This window comes from Pangasianodon hypophthalmus, chromosome 19 (assembly GCF_027358585.1).
Source record: "Pangasianodon hypophthalmus isolate fPanHyp1 chromosome 19, fPanHyp1.pri, whole genome shotgun sequence".
Classification (NCBI taxonomy): domain Eukaryota; kingdom Metazoa; phylum Chordata; class Actinopteri; order Siluriformes; family Pangasiidae; genus Pangasianodon; species Pangasianodon hypophthalmus.
The window spans coordinates 9,468,398-9,481,897 of NC_069728.1; the positions used below are offsets into that span (position 1 = coordinate 9,468,398).

The 13,500-nt window shown below is 37.8% G+C and overlaps 1 protein-coding gene across 6 annotated transcripts in view; it reads left to right on the forward strand.

Annotated features, from left to right (window-relative positions):
- LOC113545247 (1-phosphatidylinositol 4,5-bisphosphate phosphodiesterase beta-1) overlaps nt 1–13,500 on the forward strand; it is a 105,068-nt gene that overhangs the window by 10,645 nt on the left and 80,923 nt on the right. The window lies entirely within an intron of this gene.

Here is a 13,500-nt window from a genome sequence, read left to right on the forward strand (position 1 = left end):
TAGCGTTCAAAATTTAAAGAGAGTTAAACACATTTTTTAAAATTGCACAATGCAACTTTAAGTACATTGGCATAAGCTTAATAAGCAGTCTTAATAAAGAATTTGGCCCTGAATTTAGGGCAGTGTGTCAAAAACAGTGAACAAATGCAGAAACAATTGTATGTTGAATATTCTCTAGTCTGTTGACAATCCACTTAACTCAATGAACTAGAAAAACTTTTATGGCATGCCTGTCCATGAGGAGTTCTTGCCTTCTACATAATTAAGATTTCTACATCCTTGACATTTTTGACTGCCATTCTTATAAAGGGAAAATAAAGATATATTGTCGTAGTTCATAGTTTCAAGTTGCTACTCCTTCATGACTTAATCATGAAAGAGGCATCAAAAATACTAAATGAACACTTGGGCAGGCTGTTCCAATTGAGAAGTAGCTTTCTCCTTCATAAGAGTTGTTAAAAATAAGTCAAACACAAGCTGTTCTCTCTTTTTTTGATAGTGTAGGTGTTCTGGGTCTCTTTGCTTTACCTTAAAAACTTCAGGAGCACGTCATCCAAAAGCATGGGTATTGAATCATGATAGGATTCTGTTAATTTAGAGAAAAATTATTGCACAGATGCATCTGTGAATATATTTATGTGCAGATACCATATGATTGACAGTGCATGCATTTGTATTCATTTGGATATGTAATGTGAGTGACTGGCTGTGTATGTGTGTGTGTGTGTGTGTGTGTGTGTGTGTGTGTGTGTGTGTATGTCTAAAGCAGCCCTGTGGCCTTCAGAGCAGCTACATACCACAGATTCCTCAGAAGCAGGGATCAGTTCCATGCTCTCTAGGGTGTTCTCTAGGGTCTGGCCTGGATCGCAGAATCACATTGTACTGCACTTAAAACAGTCACAGCATGAACATCCTGAAACAAGCCACTGCTCTGATTAACATTTAGTCATGACTCTGTGGCATGCAATTTGTAAATGAAATGGAAAAGTTGGAGTACTGATAAAGAAAATATGTAAAAAGGGTGTAAAATAGGACCAGATTTGTTGAACATATGATAGAGCAAACACGTGTTCCAGCTTTTTAAGTGTTTGACTGATAATAATTTACATCATAGATCCTACAACATATTCTTATATCTTCATAATATACTATTAAGTATACTCAATGATTCAAATGATTAAAAAGTGTCTTAACATTAGCACCAGAACAGAAACTTATTTGTCATCACTAGCTTTGCATCCTTACTGATGATATTTGGGGGAAAAAACTGCCCAAAACTGCTAACTGCTAATTCTGCTGAATATGGTATGAGAAGGCTTATTTGTCTAAGGTGGTCTGGCCGTACTGTTGGTATAGAGCATCTCTAAAAACAGCATGGTGGTATGTAAACAGGACATCTTACATGTCTTGAACGGGTAATGCTGTCATAGTCTTCTTTCTAGTGGCACTGTTTTGTTTTGTTTTCTTTTGTCTGGAGAGTTTATGGGATTTTTGAAATTGTTTTATGACACTATCAGCAAGCTGCAAAACATTACCTTATAAACAGTCATAAGCAAATTGCAAATTTAGGGACAGATGACTGCAGCTAATTATGTTTCCTTTTTCAGCATTTTAATTTAGAGTGCATAGTGATGTCAGTGTACTATAGTAGAGTCAAACTATTTAATGATTCATCCCTAAGGCTGTAGAATGAATCAAATATTAATCAAAATTACAATTTGGTCGTTATGTAATCACTGAAGGCTCAGTGCATTCAGTGCATAGTTGTATGCTCACTACATCCCATGAGCTGTGATTTTAGTGCTGAAATCACTACTCCCAGATATGCGTGTAGTGTTCATTTTCACAATCACAAAATAATTGTATACTGTACATATTTTCTGGCATCATTGTGTTACCCTACCAAGCAGCAGAAAGCAGAGTTTACTGTGGAAAGTTGAAGAAGGAAGAAACTATTTTACCTCTATGCGAGTTTTCCTGCACCTTTTACCTGTACTCATCAGGGAGGTCTGGCTAATACATTTCTGTTAGCAGTGCAGAATCTGTTTAACTGTATGAAATTCCTAACTGTAAGTATGCCAGCTTTTTTACTGTTCAGTGACTTGCATAAAGCAGACAGACCCTCCATTCTGACTAAAACTGTCATCGAAGGGCATTTGCCTGAATTATTTGCATAATACTGAAGCCACAGATTGATAACTGCAGCAACAGACAACAACTGTCAATAGGTGGCTTGTTCAAACACACAAATAACTTGATGGTTACTGCATGGAGAATAAGATAGAAATGAAGAAAACAGAATACAAATTTTAAAACACAGATTGTCTCAATTTACTTATCTTTCAGTGAGCAAGCCAGGGGCTACACTGGCAAGAGAAAATTAGAGCTAACGAGGACAAAAGCAAAATAACTAACTTTTAATGATAATGATACCAATATACTAATTAATACTTTGCTAGGGTGAGCTTCTGTGTGTATTTGTGCAATTTTGCAATTGAATAAAATAAATTTTGTAGACAAAGGTAATATTTGCCAATAAAGAAATAATTTATGGTCGTCAATTGAAAACCCTGGGAGAGGTCTGAATCTCTCTACTCACTCAGAACTTTGTCATTTACAGGTTATTTACTTTAACCCCCAGGCCAGTAGATGGTGGCGAGGACCAGTTACAGGAAGAATGTTTAGCCCAAAGTCATAGCCCAAAAAAAGTCAGTGCTCTGTTCTTTTTGAATTGGATATCCATCATCTTAGCCAACCCCCTGATTTTCCACTATGGAAAGCCTAAAGGGTAAGGGTAAAAAATAAAGGTGTTTTTGAGTCTAATTTCCAGATTTCAAACGTACCATTTTAGCCATACAAATACACTTTGCCCTGCTAAAGTCGGTGTTATACCTGTTTTGACTACAAGCCACAAGTGATTTGTGTGAAAGAAACTGTGGGGAGAACTTACCTCATGGGTTAATAGCTAATAGTTATCACATGCTTTAGAGATGAAATGGATAAAGATAGCAACACATAGCAAGTGTTGCATTCCTTTTGAGGGATTATTACAGCAACATTTAATAATGCATTGTAATACTATAATATTTGCAGATTTCAGGCTCTGTATGCACTCTGGCTGGTCTTGATTACTCCAATTTTGCATGGGCCACACTCTGGTGTTAGCTTGAGTCCTCTAAACTGCAATCAATAATGTAATTTAATACCTTATATACAAGATCCACACATACACACTCACGCAGACTAAGGAGGGAAAAAAAACACAGCTTACCCTTGTGGTCAAAGTTAGTATAACACAGTAACTGTTAGTCAGTTAGCTCCAGATTTTTTTTCATGCAGTACCCTTAGAGTGCAGCTCAAGACCAAAACAACAAAATTTTTTATGGATAAAATTATTTCCCTTTTTTCCTTTACTTTCCCCTTCAGCTCCCACGCCAGTGATTTACATTTTTTTTTATTGCTGGGATTAAATCTGAGCTGTCACATCTCTGCCATTTTTTATACCACATCTGCTCTGTAGTCTAACAAAAGTGATAAACTAGCCTAACTGAGCAAGCTTTGTAAAGTGTGACTTTTTAAATTTTGGTTAAATGTGAACTGGTTTATGTCAATATCTTTAACTAGTTAAAGGAGATGGGTTGGTCATAGTTAGAGTCAGACATAGAAGAGAGGACAAGATGTTTTTAGTAAAGCTCCTGCTGTGTAACATTTGACTAATATAGGTAGATTCAATGCTGCTACATAAAACTTCCTTCTTAAGACACTGTACAAGAAACATTATTATTATTATCATTATTATTATTATTATTATTATTATTATTAATTAGGACTTTTACTCATCCTAATTCATTCCATATAGCAGTGTGATGGTAACTTTACCAAGATGCCCACAGCAAAATGAAGTTAGTAGACTAAAAGAGCTGTGTATAAAGTAATGAGTTTGATCTGGACTGAGCATATAACCCCGGCAGTTGGATGTAGAGCAGAAAGTGTTTCGAAGTGCTGCTCAACACTTAATGCCCCTTATACTTTACAAGAATTTGGACATGAGCCTCCTTTCCCTTGGAACTAATGACTGTGCCCCAGCTTCCTCCTCCGCTTCCTCCTTTCTTTTCTTGGCCAGCAGTTGAAAGGGCTGCATTTGCCCAGCTCTGCACTTTTTTTCTGATTAGGAAGACAGGCCCCCCCCCCCCCCCCCCCCCCCCCCCATCTCACTCAGCATTATTGGAGTGGACAAAGTGTAAATCCTTAGTCAGTCCTTAGTATGTAAAGCCAGGACTGCTGGTCACCTTTCCATCAATGGAAAAGGAGTGAGGGGGGAGGAATAGCTACTTAACATGCATAGGATTTGACAGAAAAGACAGATCAAGAGGGAGAATGAAAGAAATAAATAGGCCTTGACTCTAGTCTTGTATATACACTTGGAATTTCTGCTGGCATTTTTGTGCACTGGCCTGATGGTGTCAGATTTATCCCCTGATAGTAGTTCCTTTTCATTTCCTGTCTGATGCATCAGACACCAGATGTGTCATGGTTCATTTGTTTAATGAAACCATCACACTGCATTACTTCAGCTGATGAACAAGAGGTGCTGTGTTTTGATTGCTTTCTGAAATCTGACCTTTCTCCACAGCTGATTATGGTGATCAGACAACATTAATAGACCATTTGATTGTCAGTTTTATAACCCTGTTTTCACTTGATTTCAGCTGACTCAAGTGAGATGAGGACAGGTATGATGAAAACAGCTACTGCTAAGACTCAGAAGACTGCAGGGTTTTTTTCCACAATGACATTGAGACTGGACAAGTGTATCAGCAATATAGCATGCTTCTTCTCACTGTCAGGAAGAAGATGGCTAGATATGAATATTTTCAAGCTGGAAAGCTTCAACGGTGACAATGTTCCAAACAAGTCTTTTCTTTCTAAAGAGCTTAACTCATTAATCAGTCAATGACTGCCTGAACAGCGGCCCTTCAAAAGATTTTACTGCGCCCCTTTCTCTGGCTCAGGGCGAAGAGTTTACTGAGTCACTTGGCTTCCGGCTTGCACTGGGCACTTGGGTATGGGCAAATGTGTTTAGAATGCAAGACACACACTTTCCACCAGACTCTTCCTGTGAAGTTCAATGAAATGGATTATAATTAATTCTATTATAAGCCGTGTCCGTATCTGTACTGAGGGAGCTCTTGTTTGTATTTGAGGCTTCTACCCACCAATCACAAATCACGCCTACCTTCCTCTGATAAAAGTGTGTCATGTGAAACAGTGAAGTGTTGACCTGAACGTTGGGTGACATTCATGGTTTCCAGATATTCCAGATATTCAGATCAGGCCACACAGAACACAATCTCCTCCTTTTTTTCCTGAAAAGTAATGCCAGGCCCCATTCATGAAAAAGGAAAGAGAAACCGGAAAGTGCATACAGCTCTGGTGTCCATGGCATCAAATTACGCACTACACCCTCATCCAGTGTGTGAGCTACAGGTTAGAGTTTCACAAAACATAACAAACCAAGAAGTCTCCCATGGCATGTTCATAAAGGCTGTACAATAAAGCACAGCTTTAAACTGCTATAAGCTTAGTGTAAATTTTAGTGAATTGGGAACCAGTGGGGAGATCTTATTTATCTGAGTAGGAGAAAATGGAATGACCCAGCATGATAAGATGTGACTCAGAGACATTCAGGGTATCTACTGTGTCTGTCTTATGGCCAAAGCCTTGTGAAGTGGTTGGCTATTTTGAGCCTCAGTCCTTCCAGCTCAGTTTAACAACATCCTTGAAATCATAAAATGCAGCATAAGTGCAAATGTTCACATCCAACATGGCTTCTGTGTGGAAAAAAAGAGAAATGAACATCTGTTGTACAGTTATAACAGATATGTCAGAAATAACTGATAAGCAATCTGTCACAAAAAGATTTGTTGATATAAATATTGTTCTAAGGGTATGCAAACTTTTGCACTCAACTCAAGGCTGATAATGGTTTATTCATATTTTTATTCTTTACTTTTATTTGCTCAGGTCACTCCAAAACCTCTTTAGGAGCTGTCAGTTTTACACTGTGGCTCAGAAATATCCCTCGCTAATGCCTTTCACATAGCTGGAATAATTATTGATGTACTTTCTTATGCTGAAGGCCTGGTGTGATGAAAATTTGATGTCTGATGTCTATAAAAGGCAGATTAGTTTTTATCTGTATGGAACAGACTGTGTCTTTATACTGCCTCATCTATTGTGGCCTTGTCAGACTCTTCCCCTGTGTCTACAGCTGTGTGAGTGAGTGCGTGTAGATGCACGCATGTGTAATACTTCACAGATGTTTCTATGGATAACAGGATTATTTTGGCCATTTTTGACCATTTATTTCCTGAGTCCAGCTTCGTAAATTTCAGATTCATTATCATGAATGTCTTGCGATTTTCAAGATTGCATTAAGATTTACACTCACTGGCAACTTCAATAGGACCACTTGTACCTCTGCTCATTTATGGAGTTATCCAAACAGCCAAACTTTTCGCAGTAGCACACAATTCATAAAAATCATGCAGATACAGGTTAAGAGCTTCCATTAAAGTTCACAACAAACATCATAACTGGGAGGAAATTGTGATCTCAGTGACTTTGACATGTTTGTGGCTGCCAGATGGGCTGGTTTGAGTATATCAGAAACTGCTGATCTCCTGGAAACTCCACACGCAAAACTCTCCAGTGTTTACAGAGCATGTTGTAAAAAATACAACAAAAAATATCCAGTGAGCAGCAGATTTGTGGGCAGAAAAACCCTTTTTGAGAGCACAACAACCACAAGTCATTGACAATGTACTACTCTGATGTATAAAGAGGAACGGGGCTTGTCTCATTTTTGATGTCCGATACCCCTTCGATGACACAAGGCTTTACTCATAAAAAAGTTTTCCATTTGAATAGATTCAAATGTGTACAGCAGTAAACTGAAAATGGCAGCCACAGATTTGCATATCATGCCCACTGCTGACAGTAACTTTGCTTGTTTGTTGATTAATGTAATGATTAGTAATCTACAGTTGGCCATGGGGTACACAGCTTCACCACATTAGCAAAGAAAACAAAACCAGAGGACATAAGAGCACTGAACTGCAGCACAATATTACAAAAATAAAACATTTCTGAAAAGATTGCATTTGAAAGGAAAAAAACATTTACTACACTGTAACATTAATTAACAACATACCAGCATTAACCAGAAGGATACGATTGCAAATATACTGGCATTCAAGTCACTCACTTGGTAGAAGCAGCAGATTAAAGTTTTCACTCTTAATTTACTGTATATGCTTTATGTTATTAACAATAAATGTATTGTTCTTATGCTGTAACTAGTGATAGTGAGTTGATACAGGCAATACTGGCTTAGAACTGAAATAGAACATCAGTATCAAAAAGAATACTTTAAATCTGATCTACACACATTTTTATACCATTACCTGGGAAATATGTCAATATAATATCAGTATTGTGATATACTGTCACAATACACACGTTACACTTTTATACGATATCCTAGGCAAACACTGATTAAAAGCAGCTGAGTTGATGTTAGACTTTTGTACAGAATCTTTAAAATGGTAAAATGGTAACATTTCTACAGATATAAAAACATTTTTCTCCTTTTTAGTGTTAAATCATTTCTTCTTATTGACATTTATTAAGGAAAAGAAGATTTTTTTACAGGATTATTATGTGTAGCACTACTGTTTCACTGGTAGTTTGTTAGCAAAGGTATACTGTATATCATGTTTATAATACATCATACAAAATATCATATGATATTTTTCTTATATCACCCAACCCTACCATAAGCACATGTATGTTGACTGTCACAATGCAAATCATGCACATAAACATATGAATACTACCATACTTGAGTGACAATGATTCATCATAAGAAACACATTTTTTGCCTTAACAAATAGCATGCATTTTTCATTGAATAAAATCCATTTTACATTTTATATTGAATAAAGTAACAATCAACAAAAAATAAATCCACATAAATGTACGTGGATGGAGATGTAACTTTATTTACTATGCTGTCTACCTGTCACACCTGCTGTTTCAAACACGAGCGCTTCACTTCTGTGCTTTCTCTCTATGTGTAAGTAAATATAACTGTCTGATCTACATCTCTGTATTGACAGTCAGATTAGCACACACATGCTTTGCCACTGTATACGATCAAATAAAGTTTATTTGCCCAGTGAGCCTGTTAGTCCAACTAATACTGTTAGTGTGTATGACTGCAGAGTTGTTTTCACTTTTGTCACTAGGAGTGCCACCACTTTTGTCACTAGGAATGCCACCACCTCTTGCATAACATTGATAGCCAATACATCATCCATCCGTAGACTTGTGGATGTGAAACCACAGTTATATAAAATGTATAGTGAGATCAGCACCCACAACTACATTGCAGTTTCCTAGTAACATAACACAGTATAAGCATCATCATAAAATGGTTAAAAAGATAAAAAAAAAATAAAAGTGGGTATCGAGACAGACCTATGTACCTAGGAAATATGTATCTGTCATGCCAATACAGCAAAGCACTGTAGCAATCACATGCCCGTGACACTGCTTATGGCCCAGTGTGTTCTGTAGTTAGGGTTTAAACTGGTGAAACTTTGCATGATGGAATGCCAGAGCTGTACTAATGGTATAAATGAACCCTGAGAAGCTTCATGATTGTCTATGGATAGTATTTCCCTGTAGATAAAGGTAAATAATGGTGACAAAGACGTCTTATGAATAATGTAAATTAAAGACAAGTACTGCTGGGAGGCAAGACAAGAGAGCAAAACGTATAGCCTGTTGACACAAAACAGTAAACATGTCCTTCAGTTCTCAAAAAAAATGTGTCCTTGCACATATTCAACCAATATCCTAACTACTGGCTGTATTGTGATAATTTAATCATTTTCTCAGTAGCTTTTAGAGAGCGAAAGGTGACCTTTTTACTCCATGGCTATCACAGACTGGCAGCATCGGGGGAGAAGCATTACCCTTCAGTAGGAGGGATAATTATGAACAAAGCATGCAGAACGCTGACTCTCTCAGAACGATGCCTGCAGAGGGATGGAGGATCAATGCCTTTTTCAGACTAACCTAAAGTTCAATTGTGATGGAACACTGGAGGGGGAAAAAAATCATGCGTCGTGTGTGTTTGTTACATGTCCTCAATTGCCCCTGAGGGACAGATAGCTACTGGGTAGGAACTTTTAATAGGTTTAACAGTCTTCTTTGATGTTCAGTTCATGGATGGTTCAATTGATGCTATTGATGGACCCAGAGGGTTATCTGGATCTACAGGAAAAATAAATTAATTTTTGTGCGCTTGCGGATAACACTTATGTGTCTGGCTTCTTAATATAAATAGCAAAATATTTATTTAGCATCAGTGGGAGTTTATCTGAGAACTGAACCATGTCAAATGGTGGCATTTTACTAAGAGGAGGTAGTAACACATATTTCATTCAGACCTGCATGATTTACTTATTTGTTTCTTATTATTCAAGATTGTGCAGGATCTGCACTAAGTATGAGGTCTTATAGTGCATTTAATAAACTGAGTGGGTTCTTCCTCTTTGGGAATCTGCCTGGAACAACAGCTGCGTGTAACAGCAGGAAGTTGCTGTCAGTGTGTGTATGGGTCTTCTCTTCTATCTGGTGTAATAGTGTACGACTTGCCTGTGTTCTTACCTTGTTGAGTCATCATTTAGCCAGCGCCAACACGCACTTTCACGTCACACAGACCACTCCATGCTGCCATGACAATTAGAATCGCTGTAGTGGTTGGCATTGCTGACAGCTCATCCACTATCCATTGGGACCTATTTTGAATGGATTAGGTAAGGTTTGAATTTTAAAATTTGGACAGCAATCTGAGCAATTACAGTTTATACCAGTGAAATACAAATATATATATATATATATATATATATATATATATATATATATATATATATATACATACATATATATACATATATATACATATGTGTGTGTATGTGTGTGTGTATGTATGATGTCATGCTACAGGTAAGTGTATTTAAAGGTACAGTCAGCTGTAGCTATCTGTTTTGAAACTCAATACCCAATCAAATTTAGCTCCTACTTTGAGGAAAACCATGACCCCATAACAGGTGCCTAGGCTAGAACAGCTGAATGCTAGTGCAATGGAAGGCGCTTTCTGAATGGACTGGCAACATTCTTGGCATGCTTACTTCTCCTGTTTGGTTGCATGTTCGGTTCACGTTGTTTGTATTTATATGACTTGAAAAACATAGAATGTGAGGAGAACAGTAAATCACGGACAGGCTTTATTCTAAGCATTTTAATGCATTTAACAGCTTTTAAATATGCTACCCACATGCTCTTAGTGAGAATGCTTCATGAATACATAGATTTTTTGAGTGATGAGCAATAATGCTAGTTGTTTAAAATGCAAGAATACACATATAAGAATTATATGTCAATTCCCAGACATCAGGTCTAACCCTTAATGGTACTGTATAGAACCCTACAGCAGAACTGTTTGATTTTCTAAGAATAGAGGACATTTGAAATGCTGAATGAGTCAGTTGTTGTTGTTCTGTCAGCTGCTCCCATTAGGGGTCACCACAGCAGATCACCTTCCATTGTCTGCATATTGATTTGGCACAGGTTTTTTTTCTTTCTTTCTTTTCTTTTTTTTTTTTTTTTTTTTTAAAAAACATCAGATGCCCTTCCTAACACAGCCCTTTTTATCCAGACTTGGGATTCAAACCCACAATCCTGAGATGAAGAGTCCCATGCTAACCAACTGAGCTAGCTGAGCACATTTTCTGAATGAATCAGCAATCTTTTCTAATTGTTTTAGAAATATCATTTAATGGATTGTTGTACCTAGTCACGTGGGTTTCTCCTTTCTACCTTAAAATGAATAAAACTGCACAGTGGAGTGGCATCAGTTTTCTCTGTTTCCCAGGGCTGTAAAGCCTTGAGTTACTCTACAAGATTCACAAGCACCCTGTTAAATTTTATCTAGCCAGCGTAACAGAAATGGATTTATTGCCCCTAATAAAACACTAAATGGCTAGCTCTGTGTGCATATTTTCACTCTTTTAAAGAGTGGGAAGAGGTAAGTAGTTTTATTTTTTCCACTAGTAATTCTGTGCTTAATAATGTAGTGATTGAGGTTTATGTAAGCAGTGTGTTTTGTCCATCCCTGAATTTCCTGCATGTCCTTATCCTCAGCTCCATTTCTGTCTTCACTATTAAGTATGTCAGAGATGTAGGTCACTTGTCTTTTTTTTGTCTTCAGCCAATTCAATTTTGGTAAAATGATAAAAAAGTATCAAATTTAAACGCCGCTCAAGTGCTTTGAGACAAGGCAGAGACACAGGAGTCTGTCATACTTAAAATACTGGCTCCCTCGTGTCACTGTTCCTCGAGAGAGAGAGTGAGAGAGAACAGGAAGTACAAATAGGTTGCTGATAGATCAGGGAAGTGGAGAAGGTAAAGTTTGCTGACTTTATGTTTAATTTAGAAAAGGATTGATGGCATCATGCCATGTTATGTTCCATTTGAGTGGTGGCACATTTCTTGGGATCATCACTTTCTGGACTTACACATCTCACGAACAGACAATCGAAGAGCTGCAACGTACAAAAAAATAGGCACTCAAAATTCCCCCAAGGAGTGATTCCACTTACTATGATTGAACTGCACTTGTGTCTACATTATTGAATCGATCATCTGTTTCTCAAGATATGTTGTGTGCTAAACTCTCTTTAACCCTCTACACTGCTGTGCTCTACCTCAAGAGTTTTATTCTGGTGCATCAGGAAGTTTGGTTTGATAAAACTGTAACCCTTGGAGGATTTACCTAGCTTTTTATCTGTGAATGTTCGTAGGAGTGAGGCATCTGTCTTCAAAGTGATTTCATACACATGACTTTGATTTGGTTTCCATTCTAGCAGTGGACTGAACAGTCTGTGAAATTGCTTTCTAGTCTCTTGCTATTGTCCTAGTTTCCAAAGACCCCTGGATATTAATATAATTAAAGGAGAAATCTGGACAGTTTCTTTGATGAAACACGCTGACGAAAATCTCTTTCATCTAAAAACACAGTTGGAATTTTTTGTACCCTTTTGTTAATGAATTGTTCATTTGTAGTTGGTAAATGTGTGATGCCTACAAGCTTTGGATTCTCTGTTCTTTCTTCATAACCACTACTGATATGTACTATATTTTGTGAAAGATCTGTTGGGGTGTGGTTTAAACACTCAGTCCTCCTCAGCCAATCCCATCACCTTTTTCTTTTCTGTGGGAGGTCCTGCTTCTATTATCGTTTACTATTGTCTAGTTTAACATCTGTAAGTGGCTTTGGATAGAGGTATCTGCTAAATACCGTAAATGCAAAGCCTGTTGCACACATTATCACAATTGTGGTGTAAGGTAGTCCAGTTTCAGAAAAGGTTATAGTCATAATGTATCATTTTGTGTAGATGTGGACCAGAAGTATGCATCCATATTATGTAGATCATTAAGAGAGGCCCTGACTTAAGGGAAAAGATTACTAATCTCTGTCGGCAAGGGGGAAAAAAGGGATGTCTCTCCCAGGCATCAAGTCTAAACTGGAAGATTAGTCTACAAAATGAAGTACCTGTCCCCAAGGAAGACCTGGGCAGAGCAAATGATTGACAAGGACATGCTTTCCCTGAGACTGAAGACCACTTCAGGAAGCTTCTCACCTCTTGGGAATTTCTGGCATGGATGGATGGTCTCAAGGCTTCATAGTTGTGCTGAGCTGATTCTTAGTTGAAAAAAGGCCGGGGTCATCTGTAAGCATCTGTCATTTGGAGAGGTATGTCATAAGACGAGCTCCGTGTGCTCCTGACTGATGGTCTTTTACTTCAACAGTACCATCAGTCGTCTGCATCACAAGGCTGTTATCCAATCATAAATGCCATGGTTCAGACTGATGTGGCCTGCTTATCTTATTGTCCATGACATAGTAATGTGTGGGTAGAGCTGATAGCCATTATCAGGAGTGAAGCTTTCTTCCCATCTGTTGCTCTTGCCTGCTCTGGGAGGCAATAGAGTCATGCAGACATTGACACCAAACTCTTATCTGTCACAGCAAATCCACAAATGATGGCCACAGAGAGCCAAAGCTTTAAGACTGCTATTGAACTGCGACCATGACATGACTGATCTTTGCAAGGACTGCAGTAGTAGAGAGGATATGGAAGCATGCGGTTATGAGGAAGTTTTTTGTTTGTTTGTTTTTTTTTTTTGAAAACTGGAGGTTGTTATTTGCTCTGATTCTCCAAGAAAGCAAATAACATGTGGGAGAGATAATCATAAACTTAACTATCAACTTCAGAAGTGCTGTATTTACACTTGCTTGCTGACTTTTGTAAGCAATGAGATCATGTTCACCCATTGGCTTGTGACATGACACTTGTACGAAAGGAA